The following is a 21,799-nucleotide window of genomic DNA, read 5'->3' as shown; positions in this document are numbered from 1 at the left end:
TCCCTGCTCTTCAATTGTTTTGGAAGAGTTTAATTCTTCTTTAAATGTTTGGTAGAATTCGCCAGTGAAACCAACTGAATCTGGGCTTTTCTGTGTTGGATGGTTTTTGATTACTAAGTCAATCTCCTTATATGTTATTGATCTGTTCAGACTTTCTATTTCTTCATGATTCAATCATGGTAAATTGTATGTTTCTAGGAATTTATCCATTTCTTCTGGGTTACTCAGTTTGTTGGCATGTAATTGTTCATAGCAGTCTTTATGATGCTATGTATTTTTGTGGTAGGTTGTAATGTCTCCTCTTTCACTTCTGATTTTATTTGAATTATCTCTTTTTTTCTTAGTTTAGCTAAAGGTTTGTTAATTTTGTTTATCTTTTCAAAAACCAGCTCTTAGTTTTTTAATCTTTTCTATTTTTTCTTGTTTCTATTTCATTTATTTCTACTCTGATCTTTGTTATTTCCTTCCTTCTACTAACTTTGGGCTTCGTTTGTTCTTCTTTTTCTGGCAATTTAGTAAAAGGAAAAGAAATTACAAAAGGACAGTGTCAAGGGTAATCATGATTGATTTTCTTGATTTTGAATCCTTTGTCCCTTAGTTCTAGGAAAAATTCTAAAGCTCTGCTTCTATTCCAAAAAATCAGCTTTCTAACAAGTCCAAGCTTCTTTTCAGTGCTTCCCCTGGATTTTTCATTGAGGTTTTTTCTCCCTATTATGAAATGTAAAATACGTACAAAAATGCACATAACAAAAATGTACTTGCAAAACAAAAATTTATTGCAAAACAAATCCTTCTGTAAGTACCACCAGAGTCAAGAAATAGAATGTTATTCCACCCCAGCAATCTCTTCTCTGCCCCCGTTTCAGTCATTCCACTCTCCTTGCTCCCCAAAGTAACCATTATTCTGACTTTTGTGGTAATTACCTTCTTGCTTTTCAAAAAAATGGGTTTACCATGTTAGCATGCATATTTAAATACTATGGTGCAGTTTTGCTTGTGTTTTTGATCTTTATGTAAATGGAATCATATGATGTTTATTGTTTTGTGCCTGGAGTTTTTTCGCTTAGTATGTGTAAGTATTATAATTCCACATTGCTCTGTGTAACTTCAGTCCATTTTTATCGCTGTGTAGTATTCCATTGTATGAATATACCACAGTTTATTTATCTATTCTAATGTAGTAGATATTTGGTTGTTTTTAGTTTTTTGTCATATTACAAATAATGTACAAATAATGTTATTGTGAGCATTCTTGTGTCTGTCTCTTGGAAAAATGTACACACAATTCTGTTGGATATAAACTTAGGAGTAAAATTTTTGGGTCATAGAGTGTGCACATCTTTAACTTCAGTGAGAAATGCCAACTTTCTAAAGTAGCAGTCACATAAATTTATACTTCCCTCAGCTGTGTGTACATGTTTCCATTGCTTCTTATCCTTGTCAATATTTGGTATTATCAGTTGTCTTAGTTTTAGCCATGTAAGTGTGTGTCCTTTTGGCTTAAATTTGAATTTCTGTGATTACTTATGATGATGTCTTATTCATACACACACACACACATACACTATCTAGAGTTTCTCTTTTGTGAATTGCCTGTTCAAGTCTCTTGCCCATTTTTCTATAGTCTGTTTTTTACTTAGTAGAGTGTTGCTACTCTTTGTGTATTGTGTATATGAGCCTTTTGACAGATAAATGTGTTCTTCCACTTTGTGATTTGCCTTTACATTCTATTCTTTTTTTTTTTTTGGTGAAGAGAAATTCTTAAATTTTTAATATTAATGTAATATAATTTATCTAGCCTTTCCTTTTTCTTTTGTGTTTTTTTGTGTTCTGTTTGAGAAATCTTTCATTACCCCAAGGTCAAGAAGATATTCTCTGATAACATATTATAGACGTAGCTCTATAATGTACCTGGAATGGATGTTTTTGGTATGGAGTGAGATGGCAGTCAAATTTTATTTTTTCATATGGATATTCAATTGATCCAATTTAATTAAAAAATACGTTACAGAAAACTTCCAAACATATATACTAAGTACGCAGAATAGTTTAAAGAACTCTCATCTGTCAGCTTTGATAATTTTCAACTCATGGACAACTCGTTTCTTTTCTACTATCCACTTCTCTCCTCATACATTATTTTGAAATAAATCACATACATAGAGTTTCATCCATAAATATTTCAAGCATCTCTACAACATAACAACTATACTATTTAAAAAACCCCCATAAACACAATATAATTACTCCACTTAAAAAGTAGTTAACAATAGTCCTTAATATCATAAGATATCTAATTAGTGTTCAAATTTCCAATTTACTCATAAACATATTTTTTTACAGTTTGAATCATGATCTAAATGAGGCACAAAAAATTGTATATTTTTTCCACAGTCTGGTTGGTTTTTGCTGATTACGTTTACCTAGTGTCATTTTTAACATACTTCTCTGTCCTCTGTATTTCTTCTAAATAGAGGCTCTCTCAGATTCAGGTTAAACTTTTATGGCAAGGATATCTCAAAAATAGGGTTATTTTCTTTTATCAAGAGGCATATAATGTCTAGTTGTCTCTTTGTGTGTGTGTATGTGATATTAGTTGCCATTAAAACATAATATCTAGATCTAATAATTCATTAGGGCTTGAAAATGATTATACTCTAATTCTATCATTCATATTTTAATTTATTATCTGGAATACTTTTTTAAAAAGAAACTTTTCATCTAATATTGGGTATTGAGTAGTATCATTCCTATAGGAAAAGGGAGTAGAAATGCTTATTGTTTTCTCTTTATTTACAAATTTTCCAAGTACTAAGTTGCTTCATAACATCCTCCAGTAGTGACCAATTAGTACTTTTTGAAAATTTATATGTACTCATGGGTTAAACATATTGGATGTGTTTTGGACCATTCCAGTTATTACTCTGATAACTCAATTATCCCAACATTAGCAGAGTGGAGCAAATAATGCATACAAATTCAAGCTACTTAAGCAAAAAAAAAAAAAAAGACAGAGAAATTATTATAAGAATATAGGGCATTTTGTGAGTAGGAATATAGAGAGGTCTTAGATAGACCTGTGAGTGGAAACTGGACTCTCTTTCCATATCTATTCTCTGCATGTCTGCTGCATTCGTCTCTCTTGGTCAGCTCACTCTCTCAACTTCTTAGTTTTCATAGTGGGCAGAAGTCCTTCTGAGCTTCACTCTACTTCATTCTAGCTTTATCTTTTAGTCAGAATCTCCACTATCCTCATCCTACAACCTTCAGGTAAAATGAAGAGAACACAGTGAATTCTGAAACTGTAACTATCAAGCCTTGAAGAAACCTTTCATTTCCACGGCCTAAAATTATTCCATTAGCCATGATAGCAGTAAGATCAATTCCCTCTTGGAACCATAAGTCATCTCCCTGTGAGTTAAAATCAAATTGCCTCATGCATTTGAGCATTATTTCCAATCCTAGATTCTAGCCTATTACAAACTGATATGACTGTATCAGGAGATTCATATGATGCCTCCAGCTTTATCAGCAACAACTGAATTTCTAAAACACTTACTTAGGTGGACTCTACATGATCTGAAACCCGGATATTTAGTCCTTTAAAGGAGGCATTAGAGAAAAAACTGCCCTTGGGCATCAATGGAATAGACCTTACCTGGTAATGTTAACAGCCGACGTCCTATAAAACTCCAAGGCGTTGATCTCAAGTTAAAAGACACACAGCCCTTCCTTCTGACTGCTGGTTGTCCATTTCATTCAGAGACCTTAAATTTAGGATTCTTAGGAATTGTCCAGAAGCCTCTGACTACAGAAATCTTTCAGCCAAGATGATGGAACACATTGCCAGTTACAGAAAAAGCAGCTTCCACCCAAGAAAGATTAATTTTCTAATTCTTCATCATTCGTTTTATTTTCCTTTACTCTACCGGTTATCTTACCTACTATTGTATTTTGATATCCTCTATTCACTAACTAAAAGACTTCTCAGTATGATCTCCCTTATCTTCATTTTATTACTTTTGACTCTGTATGGTCTTTGGCCACTTAAGAAAAAACCAAAACTTTCTGATGTGTTTTTCTCAGATCATAGGTACGACTATGAATTTAACTGTCTGCTGACAAATTTAATAACTGTTCCTTCAAACACTCCTAAAGGTAGATTATCTTTTACAGGACTTTCCATAACTTAAATTTTCCTTACATCATTAGTCTCAATCTTTATTTAGTCTTGTAAAAATTAAACCTTGACCTCATGTTAGCAAAATGCTTTTGCTAAAATCATTTCAACTATATCAGCAAAACCTAGCCTTTTGGGAATGAGAACTAATATTAAGGCTGTTCTTCCTACAACAATCAGCTTATTCTCTTCAGAGACATATCAACCTGCTTTGCAGAAACCGTTGAACCCCACTCAAGGAATCTGCCCAACTCAAGGGACAAAAATTTGGCCTGCTCCTGTTGCACTATACTTATGCTTTTAACATAGTGTACCTCCTGGAGTACTACTTATGTGAAATATACCTGCCTGCCACACGCTAACTTAACCTGTGTATTCAGGATAAATTGTTAGAGATTTTTGGAAAATTAAAAGTACCAGGACACAACTGAAATTTCATGATATTATAAACTATTATGACCTCAATAAAAGAGGGGCCGGCTGGTGGCGCAGTGGTTAAGTGCGCACGTTCCCCTTCAGCGGCTCAGGGTTTGGGTTCGCCGGTTCGGATCCTGGGTGTGGATATGGCACTGCTTGACAAGCCATGCTGTGGCAGGCGTCCCATATATAAAGTAGAGGAAGATGGGCATGGATGTTAGCTCAGGGCCAGTTTTCCTCAGCAAAAAGAGGAGGACTGGCAGCAGATGTTAGCTCAGGGCTAATCTTCCTCAAAAAAAAAAATTAAAAAAATGAAAACAGAATTCTGTAATGACCTATCATGAAAACAAATTAAGAAAACAATCCCATTTACAACTGCATCAAAAAGAATAAAAACTAAAATAAAATAAAAGTACCAGGAAATCATGTTTCCCTGAAAAAAAAAATCCTCAGAAACCTACAAAAAAAGGCAAGCACAGGCTGTTTGGAAAAATTCCCTGTAAGCAAAACTAACTCCCTGTTTGTGCATACTATATGGGCGATAACTCCCAGAGTAAACAAGCAAACAAACAAACAAAAAACACTATGAGAAAAGAATGTCAAAAAGTTGTCTTTGAATCTAGCAAAACTTACAAATTACGCAGCTTTGTCTCTGGAAGCCCAGCAAACCAGTTGAACTTTAAATTCATTAGCTAGAGTTATCAAGGATGGTCACATAGCCTTTGCATTATTCTGAACTTGTGAAGGAAATATTTGTGCTATAACAGTCACTGCTTGTTGTGCTTACATACTAGACAGCATGTAGAACAGTCCATGAGTAAGCTAAAAGGAAGAGCTACCTGGCTTTCTAAAACAGACCCAGGCATTTTAATTGCCTGGGTTTTATATTCTAGGCCCCTGGCTTTGAGACCTGTGAATGAATAATCATTTGTTTCAGGTAATCGCTTTTTTCGCGGTTGGCCAACTGTATCTCATGCAGAGTCCTAAAGGGTACTGCATAGCCATTGTCATGTCAGATGACTCGACAACTCATCCCATGACAGAAGAAGGAGGGATTAACTCTGGTCCAACTGTGGGCTCTGTTCTCTGGACACACTTCTGATGATCTTGATCAGCAAAACTGCAGTAATGGTGAAAACCTAGATATCACCTCCTTTTGGCCAAGAAGAAGACTGAGAAGAAGAAGAGCAGTCCCTGACATCCAGAAATTGCCTGATACTGTCCTCAAGCCGTGATGTTGCTAGGTGCTGACCCAGCGCTCAGAGCTAGGCCCTGGTGCTTGGTTGAACATAAAAAATTGTACAGAATATCAACATCAGAAAGAATCATTCAGTAGCCATGATGGATCAAGATAAAACCAAGACTACTCTGTAATCATGTCTGTGAACGTTGCCCAAGTCACAAATGACCAACATCCCCTTATCCTGGCTGGTATGAGTGACTACTGCTTCTTTACTCCAGCTTTAGCTTCACCCTGGTCTTCCCTCCTAGCTTAGGTTTATTAAGATATCCAGTCATAGAATTGCTTCTGCTTCCTGACAGCATCCAGTCCAGAGCAAAGCCCTGCTTCTGTAACTCCACCCTTCCCTCCAATTATCTCAGACAAGCCCAAATCCTATGTTTTCTTTCTACCACCCTCCTACTGAGGCATCACACAGTTCCCCATGGTAGGCATTCTCCATCATTGCAAGGAGAAACAAACCCAACTTGCTCAGCTGCAGGTGTGTTCCTAGTAGTCTTGGCTAGAAGGCATTGACTGATTGAATGATAGAGAATTGCCATTTTTGTAAGTCAAAAGTGTTTGCATATTGGCCACTTCATATAGTTCAAATTAATAGATCAAAAATGGTGGTTTTGAGAGTCTGTCTCGGAGAGTCAATGGCAATTACAAGAACAGAAGACTTTCCCATTACCAGATGGTAGATTAGTTGTGGGAAGTTAATAGGAAAATGTCACATTAACAGTAGACTAGTTTTTAAATTAATTTTCTCTGGAGAGAGAGATATGAGGTAACGACATATTGGATGGGCTTGAGAGGGTTTATATGCCAAGACAGAGATGAAAGCAGAAAAAGAGAGTTGAAAATACTGCAGAGAGAGAAAAATTACTGGAGTTCCAGACACATAGAAAGGGTTGGGACTTAGTCACTGAGGACGAATAAGCCCAGGAAATGATACTTTTAAACATAGTCACAGTACCCTTACATGTGCCAAAGACCATTCTAAAAGCCTTGCACATTGAACCTTGAAGAACATTGTGCTAAACGAAAGGTGCCAATCACAAAAGAATGTATAGTGTATGATTCCATTTCTATGAAATGTACAGAATAGGTAAATCTATAGAGACAGAAAGTTGATTAGTGGATTTCAGGGGCTTTAGGGAGAGGGGAGTGGGGGATGATCACTAGTGGGTATAGGGTTTCTTTTTAGGGTGATAAAAATGTTCTAAATTTAGATTGTAGGTTATAGGGGTATAAATCTGTGATATACTAAAAATCCTTGAATTATCACTTTAAATGTGAATTTTATGGTGTGTAGATTATATCTCAATAAGATTTTTTAAAAGCCTTATGAGTGTGTATTCCATTTATTAAATGATGATATTTAGTACTTACAAACACCGCATAGGGTCAGTATTATTATCTCTATTTTATACACGTGGAAATTGAGGTACAGTGAAGAAAGAAGGAAAGGATCAGGAAGACTTCTTTAATTGAAATAAGAGGAAGAGATATAAGATAATGTAGATATAGGTATTTTTGGTGACTGACCATTAAGAAATTGGGAGAATTCCTGCAATATGACTTCTATTTAATTTTTTCCCCTTGAAGTAGGAGATGAGGTTACACGCAGAGAGTCAGTATGGGTAAGGGTGGAGGAGAATAATTAACTTTGGGACAGTGGGTAAATTTTAGAACAGCTAAGCTGGTCAAGCACAGGCAGATAGATCTCTGCAAAGAACCGAGGAGACTGTGAGGCTGTATCCCACAGATTTCAACGATTCCAACAATCTGGGCTGTGACGTTTTCTCCAGCAATGCTTGGATGCCATGAGGTAGGAGAAAAAGGTCTTGATTTGACAGAGTCGTGGTTGGGGAATTTTAGACGGGGTAGGGCTGGATTGTTAAGGATGCAAGAACAGAGTGGTGTGATGGAACAGGGATTCCAGACCGGACGGAGGAAGTGAGGCCCAGAGATGGCTCCCTGACAGGGCAAATAAGACAGGCGAAAGAATGAAAGTCTACGGCTGATGAAGAGTAAGGATAGATGGAATAAGAGCGGGAGAGAGCTTAAAGAATAGGAGACTAGGGGTGGCCCGGTGGCGTAGCAGTTAAGTTCCCACGTTCTGCTTTGGCGGTGGGGTTTTGCCATTTCGGATCCCGGGTGCAGACCTACGCACCACTTATTAAGCCATGCTGTAGCAAGTGTCCCACATATAAAAAGTAAAGGAAGATGGGCACAGATGTTAGCTCAGGGCCAGTCTTCCTCAAAAAAAAAAAAAAAAAAAAAAACACAACAAGAATAGGAGACTAAATACTAGAAGCAGTGGTGTTTTGGCAAACTTTTGACAGCCAGTCTCTAGGAGAAAAGCCCTGATTTATACGTTTGCTTCTTTCTGTGGTAGTGGTCTAGATACGAACTATCACACTTAGGCAGCCAGCAGGACACTATGCAGCTGCTGGAGACCAACGCAAGACTCCAGTTTCATGGAAGTTCGGACCCTCCTCTCGCTTCCTCTCAACTTCACCTCCTCCTCTTGCAGGTCCTGTGTGTTCAGGAGACTGAGCAAAGATCTGACTGAGTGCCCAGTGCACCCAAACACTGTTGCTCCTGCCCCTCCCAGAGAAAACTCACGAGTGAGTTTGTGAAACCACGCTGCTCTTTCCTTGTGAGTGGCTATGCCTTAGGGCTCTGGGGAAATTAGTGGGTGCCCAGGGGAAAATTGATAATTGGACACCCATTCCAACTACCGTTTTCTTTAAAAAAATTCATTTTTATTTAGTGGGTCAGGAAAATTGGATTTTCTATTAACTAGATGTTATGTTTACTTCTTTCTTTATATTAAAAATAAGTTTCTAGTTTTGTTGAACCCTAGACAACTCCATGGGCTTAAATTTTATTTGGTAAAGTTAATCATTTGCTCTTTGCACATGATGTTTTGTCATGCAGTATTTGACTTCGGGATTTCAGACATCTTGGTCTGTGGAGGATTGTCAGCTGGCTGCTCTGGTTGGGGGAATGTAACTAGCCTTTTGCATATTTCTGAAAAATACTCATCAGCAACAGGAGTTTATTTCCTTAAAAATTTTTTTTCCACATGAGGGCAGTGTCTCCTTTGGCTTCGGCAGTTCTGTGAGGACACATTTCCTATTTTGTCCATTAATGTTGTAGCACCCGTTCTAGGTCTGTTTAACAGAACTGCACCTGGAGATGTCAGGCGATAGTTTTACGTGGGAGCCCAGCATGGTGCATTTCCTTGCCTCGTAGAAAAGGAGAAGTGGTAGCATCTCTCCTCCAGCTCTTGTCTGTTGCTTGAAAACGACCTAGACCTCCAACCTGAGCCGTGCAGTCTGTTTGGTGTCCTGGTCTGACATAGATGTTCAACGATGCCATCCACAGACCCCGGCAGGGCTTGGGCGACTGCAATCTCTATGGGTAGCTTCAAGGCTCACTGGGTGAGGTGCTATGCGTGAGAGTTTCTGAGGTCTTGAGGATTTCTGAACAGATATATTTACTGCAAGTAATGGGGCACATCTGGTACCATGTCCACAACTTCCTGTTGCTGTCCTGGGACTCCTGCCCGACCCATTCTCCTAACTGCTACCAGGCCAGGGGGCAAGCATACACTCTAGTGGACAGACCAGTTCCTCCAAGGGTGCTGGGTCTGTGGGTGGACATTCATTCCACTGCAAGACTTAACACTCCCAAACTTTGTACTACATTAAACAAATCATTCACTTTGGTTTTTATTTCATCTTGAGTCAATTTTGAAAATTTATATTTCTCTAGGAAATTGTCCATTTTATTCAAGTTTGTAATTTGGGGATGATAAAGTTTTTTTATACTACTCTCATTCTACGTGTATTTTTTTGTTCCTAATACTTTTTACTTTTTTTAAAATCATTTTTTCTAGAGATTTGTGGATCTTATTCATTTTTTCAAAGAAATTGGCTTTGTTTTATCAATATTCTTTATTGTTTCTTTTTCTAAAACGCACTAATTTTGACTTTTCACTTTCTTTAGGTTTTATTTTCTTTCACTGCTTTTGAGATGTACAGTTAGCTCATTTAATTTCTAACTTTTTGGTTTTTTCATATATGCATTTAAAGGTGTAAATATAATCCTAAGCATTGGTTTAGCTGTACCCGCTAGTTTTAACACACAGAACTTTCATCATTATTCACTCTTTGTTTAGCGATTCCTATTGTTATTTGCTTTTAACCTATGAGGTATTCAAGAAACAATTTTTCCTAAGTTTTCAAACGTATGGAAATCTTTTTAAAAAAGTCCTTTTTACTATTGATATATAATTCAATTTTACCGTGGTCATAAAATGCAGTCTGTGTGATCTGGATTTTTAAATTTTATTTCATTTGTTGAGACTTTCTTTGTGACCCAGAGCCTGGCCAACTTTTGTAAATATCCCACGCGTACTTGAATTCTTGCCGGGTGCAGGGCTCTGTGAATATCTACCAGACTAATTTGTAAATTTTATTGCTCAGACAATCTGTATCCTTCTTTTTCCTTTTCTTAATATACAAACTTTTGACTGTGGTAATAAGGTTGCGTATGTTTTTAAAGACATTTGTTCTTGTACTCCTGTCAACTTTTGCTTTATCTATTGTAAAGCTATGCTGCTAGGTACACACAAGTTCAAAAGCATTGTCCTTTTGTAATTATGTAATGTCTTTGTTTATCCCTCTTAAATAATGGAACTGTATTCTATCTGGTATGAGTACTGTCACACCAGCTTTCTTCTGGTTAGTGTTTGCTAGTGTGTGTGACAGCTTCCCTGCCTTTTATTCCTTATTTTCTTTTAAGTTTTTATTTTAACACAATTATAGAGTCAAATATTCCATGAGGTTTGTCTTAAAAAACTAGTAACACCCTATTTCCCTTCCCTTAGATGAAACAACTTCAAATTCTTTTCAATGAGTCTTTAGTATTTATCTCCTTCACTGTGGTATGCTAATAACGCTACCTCTCCATTTCTTGGTAGAATTATCTATTAGCGTCTCACTGTGGAGTAATAACAGCAAACATATAGATATATAGAACACTTGCCTTGTGCCGGGCATTTCTCCACGTGCTTTCCATATATTACTTGTATAATCCTCAAACAGCCCCATGGGGACCTGGGGAACTGCTTCTTAAACACTTCCAGCCAATATTTCTATTTACAGTATAATTTTCATTATTTCTCTCCATTCCAGAGATCCCTGGTGCCACAAAATTCCGAGCCTGCAGTGTAAATCAGTTTGCTTTCTTGCTATTTTTGACTACAAGCTAAGTCCGTTACCAAGAATCTACTTGTTTTACAGCTTCTAAAATTTTATGGCTAACATCTCTTTTACCGTTGTCTTTGTTTTTGTAGATGTAGGCCTTAAAAGCATTTACTGCCATTTTTAGTGGAATTTCAGAATCGATTATAAGTAAATTCATGTGTTTCATCATTTTTTATCTGTAAGTCATTTTTTTCTGAGAGTTTTCCAATCATTAATTTACAACCTCTCTGTATTATTTTTATTTAGGTATGCTTAGATATAAAGTTGGAATTAAAAAAAAATGCTTCTGTTGGTTAACAGAGATATTTAATCTGTTTATATGTATTGTGAATTATTTCTATCATTTTATTTTATGTTTTCTCTTTATTATTCTTTTCCCTTGCTCAATTTCCCCTGATATACTAGAATGCGAAGCTTTCAATATTGTTTCCCTGATTTTTTACCATGGAGATTTGGAAACTATAGATAATATTTTTTAGGCTTTTAGTAGCTATGCTAAAATATTTAACATGCAATTCTTCAATATCTCTATTCAACTCCTAAAAAAGGCAAAGGCCATTTCAATAGTCTCTTTATCATTCAACTCCCTCTTCTTTTTGTTGTCTAGAGGTTTAGTACCACATTTTAAACATAAAAAAATTAGTTTGTTTTTCAATTTTTGCAGTTGACAATTAATTACATTTATCAATACATTTTATCAATTTCTGAACTACCATTATTTTTTGTATTCCATGCAATCTCTGGTTTTACCCTTCTTCTAAGAAAGTATTCTTTAGTAGTTCCTTCAATGAGGGTTTGTGGGTAATAAACTTCCATAGTCCTTGTTTATTTGAAAATATCTTTAATTCCCTTCATTTTGAATTATAGTATAGATATATTTTTCTTCCTTCTTTCCTTTTATTTTCTCATTCTTTTAACAAATATTACAGTGGTGTGGTGGGGCCAACTTGTACTGGTTCATGGGAACCAATTGTCTCTATTGTTTCCCAGTTCCGTGTTCAGCAACACTTAGCTCGAAATTGGATGGTGGGAGTACAAACACCATGGAAATTGGCAAATACTGCAAATCAGGTTTTTGTTTTTGATAGCTAGACCTTAAAAGTTTACCAGCACAGTACTGTTTAGTTAACATCTACAGTGTGCCAGGCCTCTTTTAGGTGTGTGATACACCAGGAAACATAACAGATAACAATTCTTGCCTTGAGGAACTTACACTCTAGTAGATGGAGATGGTGATAATTAATTAAATAAATAAATAGATTATCAAATAGTATTTCTCATGGTCATAACTGCTGTGGTGAAAACATCAAGTGGAGGAAAGGATAAGGAAGGGAGCAGATTGCAAGTGAAGACACACTGGGAAGGTAATATCTGAGCAAAACTCTGGGGAGATGAGGGAGCAAGGTCTACAGATATCTGGTGGAAGAGTGGTCTCACTGGAGGAAACAGGTGCGAAGACTTGAGATGCAAGGGTGTCCAGTATCTGATGTGTTTGAGGAGCATCAAGGCGTCTATTGTCCTTGGAGTGAGATGAAGGCTAGGGAGGCAGTGGGGAAGAATACTTTGAGATAAAGTCAGAGAACAAAAGTCAGATTAGGTAAGGTAATGTTATTCAGTGTAAGGACTTTGGTTTTTATTCTGAATGATATGGGAAGCCGTTGGGGGGTTTTGGGTTACTTTTAAGTAACATGATCTAATATAGATTTAAAATAATCACTGTAGCAGCTGTATTGAAGATAGAGTCTAAGCCTTAGTGGCTTGTTTAATGAATAGAATGTGGTAGAAGTGATGTTCTAGGACTTTGAAGGCTAAGTGATAAGAAGCCTGAAGTTTCTGCCTGGGTCTCTTGAATATTTACTCTAGGTGTCAGCCACCATGTAAGAAGATCTACTAATTTGGGACTGCCATGCTGTGAGGAAGTGAGAACCCTTTATGGAGGTAGAGATGCCTAACTGGCCTCTAACTGTACCAGTCATCCTAGTCTAGGCATCAAACTTTCAAATAAATAAGCCTTATATGCCTCCTCCCTCAGACTTCCCAGCTGAGCCTGTCAACTCCCAGAAAAATGAGAGATAATAATCAACTGTAATTTTAAGCCACTAGGTTTTAGGGAAGTTTGTTATGCACCAATAGGTAACTGAAACAGAATTCAATGGCATATAGATGACATTCATAGCTATAAGGCTAGATGAGCTCATGAGGGAGTGAGAAGAGATAAAGGAAGAGATCCAAGAATCGAACCCTAGGATGTTCCAACATTTAGATATTTAGATGTTGGAGAGATTGTGAAGAACAAGCAGACAAACAAACGAAAAAAGACTGATGGTTATTATCCCCCAGTGCTTTTAAGATTTTACACCATTGTCTTCTGAAATCTTTCTCTGGAAAAGAGGAATCTGCTGTCAATCTTAATATTTCTTCTAAATAATGTCTGTCTCTTTAGTAGCTTTTAAGTTTTTCTATTCTTTTCACTGATGTTCTATAATTACACTCTGTAGATTAGTATGGATTTATTTTTATTTATCTTACTCACGAGTTGGAGTCCATGTTTACTCTGAGTATATGTGCTTTCAATTCTGGAAAATCTCAGGCGTTAATTTGTCAAAAATTGCTCCTCTGCTTTTCTCTCTAGTTTGTGGGATTCTTATTAGACATATGTTGACATTTCTCTATTTTTCGTCTATGTCTTGTACTGCTCTATGCATATGTGTGTGTGTGTATATATGCATATGCACATATGTGTATGTGTGTGTATAATTTTTTTCTGTCTTCACTGTTGTGCTTTTGGTGAATCATCAGACTATTTTCTGATTAACTAATTCTCTCTTCAACTCTGTCCTTTCCAGAATTTATCTTATTCATTGAGTGTAAAACACTTTTTTTTTAAAGATTTTATTTTTTCCTTTTTCTCCCCAAAGCCCCCTGGTACATAGTTGTACATTCTTCGTTGTGGGTCCTTCTAGTTGTGGCATGTGGGACGCTGCCTCAGCATGGTTTGATGAGCAGTGCCATGTCCGCGCCCAGGATTTGAACCAATGAAACACTGGGCCGCCTGCAGCAGAGCATGAGAACTTAACCACTTGGCCACGGGGCCAGCCCCAAGTGTAAAACACTTTTAATTATCATATTTTTATTTTTTAAGATTTCTGTCACTTTTCTATATCCACCTGTTCTTTTACAAATTTCTGTTTGATTTTATTTTATAATTTCATTTTATTTTTTATGGTTGTATTTCCTTCATACACGTCATTGAAAGACCTAACATGTTTACCTAAAAGTCATTCAAAACTGTTCTATAAAATTAATATCATTTGGGAGATTGATGTCAGCATCATGGCAGAGTGAACTCTCCCGGTGAACTCTCCCCTCCATGATACAATGAAAAAGACATTCATATTCTAACAGAGAACATCCACACAACACAAAAGACATCTGAGAGACCCACATAGCCATACACTGGTGGGTGGAGAGGCTGGAGCTCCACTTGGAGAAAGTGGAATGTGGTAAGAGAAAGTGTTACTCCCTCCTCAAAAGACTGTGATCCAGGGATTGCATGTGGCCTCCAAGAGGAAAGGAAGGGGGTAGGGGTGCACCTCGTGGGACCATCAAAGATCCCTGAGGTCCCTCACAGCCTAGGAAAAAGCCCCCTACCAAGGTGAAAGCTATCACAGGGGTGACTTCATCAAGCCAACACCCCAGGACAGCAGATAGTGAGGACAGAGCAAGAAACCTCCAAGAGAACCCAGAACAAAGCACCCCTCTCCTTGCTTAGTTCGTGACTCCAGAGCCTGGGATCCTGGTGGAACACAAAGGGCTCAGAATATGCAGCTCTTGACCCTCACCTAGTCGTGATAGGTGGTAACAGTGACCAAATAATACCACAGTGTGAAAGAACAGAGCCATGCCCTCTAGCAGTATCAAGAATTATATTAATCTTTAGACTAGAAGGAAAATGACAAGTGCCCAGAAATCAATCCTGATGACACAGAAATATGGAATCTAAATGTCAGAGAATTCAAAATAGCTATCATAAAAAAACTTGAGTTAAAAGAGAATATAGAGAAACAGTTCAACAAGTTCAGGAGCTACTTCACAAAAGAGATTGAAACTATAAAGAAGAACCAGTCAGAAATAATGGAGATGAAAGACACAATGGATGGGATAAAACAAAGCATGAATTCCCTGCGTTTGAGCAGTTATCATTGAGGAGCAAATTGGTGTAATAGAGGATAGACATATTGAAATGCTCCAGATAGAGGAGGAGAGAGAAGTAAGCCTAAAAAGAAATGAAGAAAGTCTCCTGGAAATATCTGACTCAAACAGGAAATGCAAGATAAGAATTATAAGTATTCTGCAGGGAGAAGAAAAGGAGAATGGAGCAGAAAGCTTGTTCAAAGAAATAATAGCAGAGAACTTTCCAAACCTGGGGAAGGAGATGGAAATCCATGTGAAAGAAGCTATCAGATTTCCTAAATATATCAGTGTAAAAAGACCTACTGCAAGGCAAATAGTAGTGAAACTGGCAAAAATCAATGAAAAAGAAAAAAATAGTAAGGGCAGCAAGGCAGAAGAAAATAACTGACAAAGGAACCCCTATCAGGCTTTTAGTGGATTTCTTGGCGGAAACCTTACAGGCAAGGAGAGACTAGAATGATATATTTAGATCTTTGAAGGACAAAAAATTTCAGCCAAGGCTACTCTATTCAGTGAAAATATTCTTCAGATATGATGGAGAAATAAAAACTTTCCCCGATAAACAAAAGCTAAGGGAGATTGTAGCTATAAGAGGCCCCCTACAAGAAATCCTCAAGGAGGCCCTCATACCTGAAAAAAAAAGGGGGTTTCAAAGCCTGGAGTAAGGAGATAAATAAGTAGACAAAATCAGAAAATTGTAGCTATACATCAGAACAGGTTAGCAAATACTCAAGTATAACATGAAAGATAAAGGGAAGGAAAACACCAAAAACAAAGATAATCTTGTCATTTTAACCACAAACTCCCAACACAAGATGGAATAAGTCATGACAAAAAACAATATAGGAGGGGAAGAGGGAGGGAAGTGAATTGGTTTAGTCTAAGAAAATAAGAAGCTATCAGTAAATGGACTCTCTTATCTATGAGATTTTGCATACAAACCTCATGGTAACCACTAAACAAAAAAGCAGAACAGAGACAAAAATAATAAGTAAGGATAAAACTAAGAAACCCAAGATACAAAACTGCATAACTCAATTGGTAGACCAAAATACATGGGATGAGAGACAAAGGAAATGCAAGAGAACCAGAAAACAAGTGATAAAATGGCAGCATTAAGCCTTCATATATCAATAATCACCCTAAATGTAAATGGATTGAATTCTTCAATAAAAAGACACAGAGTGGTGAGATGGATTAGAGGACAGGACTCAATAATATGCTGCCTCCAGGAAACACATCTCAGCTCCAATGACAAACAGGCTCGGAGTGAAGGGATGGAAGACGATTCTCTAAGCTAACGGCAAATAAAAGAAAGCAGGTGTTGCAATACTTGTAGCTGACAAAGTAGACTTCAAGATAAGACAGGTAAAGAGGGGCAGTATATAATGATCAAAGGGACACTCCACTAAGAAGACAACACTTATAAATATCTGTGCACCCAACACAGGATCACCAAAATACATAAAGCAAGTATTAACAAACCTAAAAGGAGATGTTAATAATAACACAATAATAGTAGGGGACTTAAACACTCTACTCACATCAATGGATAGATCATCCAGACAGAAAGTCAACAAGGAAACAGTGGAATTAAATGAAAAGCTAGACCAGTGGGACTTAATAGATATATATATATATAGAACACTCCATTCAGAAACAGCAGAAAACACATTCTTCTTGAGTGCGCATGGAATGTTCTCAAGGACAGACCATATGTTGGGAATCAAGGCAAGCCTCAACAAATTTAAGAAGACTGAAATAATAACAAGCATCTTTTCTGATCACAATGCTATGAAGCTAGAAATTAATTACAAGAAAAAAGCTGAGAAAGGGACAAAGATGTGGAGGCTAAACAACACACTATTGAACAACCAAGAGATCATTGAAGAAATTAAAGGAGAAATAAAAAAATATCTGGAGACAAATGAAAATAAAAACATATCATACCAACTCATGTGGGATGCAGCAAAAGTGGTATAAGAGAGAAATTCATTGCAATACAGGCTCACCTTAACAAACAAGAAAAATCCCAAATAAACAATTTCACACTAGACCCAACTGAATTGGAAAAAGAAGAACAAACAAAGCCCAAAGTCAGCAGAGGGAGAGAAATAATGAAAGTTAGAGCAGAAGTAAATGCAATTGAAACAAAAAAGGCCGTAGAAAGGATCAGTGAAACAAAGAGCTAGTTCTTTGAGAAGATAAACAAAATTGACAACCCCCTAGCCAGATTTACAAAGGAAAAAAAGAGAAAGCTCAGATAAATAAAATTAGAAATGGAAGAGGAGAAATTACAATGTATACCACAGAAATACAAAAGATTATAAGAGAATAGTATGGAAAGCTATATGCCAACAAAATGGACAACCTAGAAGAAATAGATAAATTCTTAGACTCTTATAACCTCCCAAAGCTAATCAAGAAGAAATAGAGAATCTGAATAGACCAATCCCAAGTAAAGAGACTGAACAGTAATCAAAAGCATCCCCCAAAATAAAAGCCTAGGATCCCAGATTCCCTGGAGAATTCTACCAAACTTTCAGAGAGGATTTAATACCTATCCTTCTCAAGCTATTCCAAAAAATTAGGGAAGATGGAACACTTCCTAACACATTCTATGAGGTCAACATTACTCTGATACCAAAGCCTGACAAGCACAACACAAAAAAAGGAAAACTACAGGCCAATATTGCTGATGAACTTAGATCCAAAAATCCTCAACAAAACTTTGGCAACCCCAATACAGCAATACATCAAAAAGATCATACACCATGATCAAATGGTATTTATACCAGGGACCCAGAGATGATTCAACATCTGCAAATCAATCCATGTGATACACCACATTAACAAAATGAGGAATAAAAACCACCTGATCATCTCAATAGATGCACAGAAAGTATTTGACAACATCCAACAATCATTTGTGATAAAAACTCTTAACAAAATGGGGATAGAAGGAAATTACCTTGGCATAATAAAAGCCATATAGACAAACCCACAGTCAACATCATACTCAATGTGGAAAAAGTGAAAGCCATCCCTCTCAGAACAGGAACAAGACAAGGGTGCCCATTATCACCACTCTCATTCGACATAGTCCTGGAGGTTTTGGCCAGAGCAATTAGGCAAGAGAAAGGAATAAAAGGAATCCAAATAGGAAATGAAGATGTGAAATGCTCGCTGTTTGTAGATGACATGGTCTTATATATATAGAAAACCCTAAAGAATCCATTGGAAAACTAGTAGAAATAATCAACAACTACAGTAAAGTTGCAGGGTACAAAATCAACTTACAAAAATCAATTGCATTTCTGTACTCTAATAATGAACTTACAGAAAGAGAACTCAAGAAAACAATTCCATGTACAACCACAACAAAAAGAATAAAATTTCTAGGAATAAATTTAACCAAGGAGGTGAAGGACTTATACAATGAAAACTATAAGACTTGATTGAAATAGATGATGACATAAAGAAAGGGAAAGAGATTCCATGCACATGGATTTGAAGAATAAACATAGTTAAAATGTCCATACTACCCAAAGCAATCTGCAGATTCGATGCAATCCCAGCCAGAATCCCAATGACATTCTTCACTGAAATAGAACAAAGAATCCTAAAATTCATATGGGACAATCAAAGACCCCGGAATGGCTAAAGCAATCCTGAGGAAAAAGAACAAAGCTGGAGACATCACAATCCCTGACTTCAAAACGTACTACAAAGCCATAGTAATCAAAACGGCACAGTACTGGTACAAAAACAGGCACACACATCAATGGAACAGAACTGACAGCCCAGAAATAAAACTGCACCTCTATGGACAGCTAATATTTGACAAAGGAGCTAAGAACATACAATGGAGAAAGGAAAGTCTCTTCAATAAATGGCATTGGGAAATCTGGACAGCCACGTGTAAAAAATAAAGTAGGCCACTATTTTACACTATACACAAAGATAAACTCAAAATGGATCATAGACTTGAAGATAAGTCCTGAAACCACAAAACTTCTGGAAGAAAACACAGGTAGTACACTCTTTGATATCGAACTTAAAAGGATCTTTTTGAATGCCATGTCTTCTCAGACAAGGGAAACAAAAGAAAAAATATACAAACTGGACTTCATCAGACTAAAGAGCTTCTGCAAGGCAAAAGAAACTAGGATCAAAACAAAAAGACAACTCACCAACTGGGAGAAAATATTTGCAAATCATATATCTGACAAGGGGTTAATGTCCATAATATATAAGGAACTCACACGGCTAAATAACAAAAAAACAAACAGCCCAATGAAAAAATGGGCAGAGGATATGAACAGACATTTTTCCAAAGAAGGTATACAGATGGCCATAAGCACATAAAAAGATGTTCCAATATCACTGATCATCAGGGAAATGCAAATCAAAACTACACTAACATACCACCCTATACCTGTTAAAATGGCTATAATAACTAAGACTAAAAATAGCAAATGTTGGCGAGGGTGTGGAGAAAAGGGAACCCTCATACACTGCTGGTGGGAATGCAAACTGATGCAGCCACTGTGGAAAACAGTATGGAGATTCCTCAAAAAACTAAAAATAGAACTACCATATGACCCAGCTATCCCACTACTGGGTATCTACTCAAACAACTTGAAATCAACAATCCAAAGTGACCTATATACCCCTATGTTTACCGTAGCACTATTCACAATAGCCGAGATGTGGAAAGAATCCAAGTGCCCATCGGCCAATGATTGGATAAAGAAGATGTGGTGTATGTATATATATATGTGTATACACACACACACACACACACACACACACACACACACACAATGGAATACTACTCAGCCATAAAAAAGACAAAATCATCCCATTTGCAACAACATGGATGGACCTGGAGGGTATTATGTTAAGCGAAATAAGCCAGACTGAGAAAGACAAACACCATATGACTTCACTCATATGTGGAAGGTAAACAAACACATGGACATGGTTACTAGGGGAAAGGGGTGGGCACAGGGGGTGAAGGGGAGCACTTAGATGGTGATGGGCAAGAAATAATGTACAACTGACATTTCCCAATGATGTAAACTATTATTAATGCAATAAAAAATTAATATCACTTGGAATGAATTCAAGATCACATTAAGTTTGTTAAATGTCTTTCTTACCATTAGCTGTCATCATGTTATTTGGAATTTTCTTTCATCTATGTCTTTTGGCCTCCCCTGGCTATAATCTGTAGTCCTATGCAGAGCTGGTCACAGCTTTCTTCAGCCTGCTTTCATGAATTGCAGATCCTTCAGCAAACCTTGTCTTAGGCAGTGGGTCTTGCTCTGATTCCCTGCCCAGCCAGCTGAATCATTTTTATTCCCTATTACTTCATAGTGACTGAACTTATAATCGTTCTTGTTTGCTTCTTGATCCAGAGCCCAGCTCCCATTTTGCATGTCTCTTCCACGTCTGCTCTATGAAGGTATTCATCTCTTGTTTTTGAATAGTTTTTACTCGTTTTTTTTTCATATTTTTTCTATCACTGCTATGTATCTGGAGCAGAAGCGATGTTTCAGAGTGTGCATTTACTGCTCTATCTTCCCCGAGCTCTTGCTTTATATCCTTTTGTTGGAGGTTTAATGGACTTTGTTGCCTGAATCCTGCTAATTGCCCCTATCCCCACTTGAGTTGTCGTAGATAGAGTCCCAAGCTGAGTCAAGGAGTATGAACTGTTCTAAAGCATAGGCTTGTTGAGTAAAATGGATTCGAGAACGTGGTGGGGCCTCTTCTCCTTCCAATCCTAGACCTTGGGATCTGCTAACACTAACTTCCTACTGCCCACCTCCAACACCCCCCACCCCCCTTACAGCTCGTGAAGCTTAACACAGCAGTCACTCCTCACTGGGGTGGTGGTGGTGGCGGGGAATCCCTGCCCTGGTGATTTTTCTCCCAGAGTTAAGTGAGCCAAGATGTCAAGGGATGGGATGCACTTCACAGATACCTGTATCAGAGGGTGTCAGCTCTCTCTAATTCTCCAACCATATCAGTCACTCTTCCTTCCATTGGAAGATCAATTTCAGGGTCTACACAGGGCCTGGAAGTGTTTGCACCTGGCCTGTCTCTGCCCTGTAAAGTCACAAGGAGCTGAGAATACAGTATTACCTTAATACTTGTGATTCAATAGTTCTATTTCTGAAAATCAATCCTAAGGAAATAATCAGAGATGTGGTCAAGATTTACACATAAATATGTTTGCTTTTTTACCTATAATAGTGAAAAATTGAAGGGGAAAAACCCCTAAGGTCCTATAGTTGGTCTATATGACAGAACATTATATAGGTTTTATTTTCAGATTAGTTGGTGACATGGTATACGGTCATAATGTAATATTAAATTAAAAAAGCAGAATTAAATGTTATAGTGTATACTATAATTTTAATTTTTTAAAACAGAATAAGAAACAGAAAAAAATTCTTAGAAAAAAAGAAATGGAAGAAAATACATCAATGTATTAGT

This window comes from Equus caballus, chromosome 15 (genome assembly GCF_041296265.1).
Source record: "Equus caballus isolate H_3958 breed thoroughbred chromosome 15, TB-T2T, whole genome shotgun sequence".
Classification (NCBI taxonomy): domain Eukaryota; kingdom Metazoa; phylum Chordata; class Mammalia; order Perissodactyla; family Equidae; genus Equus; species Equus caballus.
The sequence above is the reverse complement of the archived record's forward strand: the minus strand, read 5'-3'. Positions refer to the sequence as shown.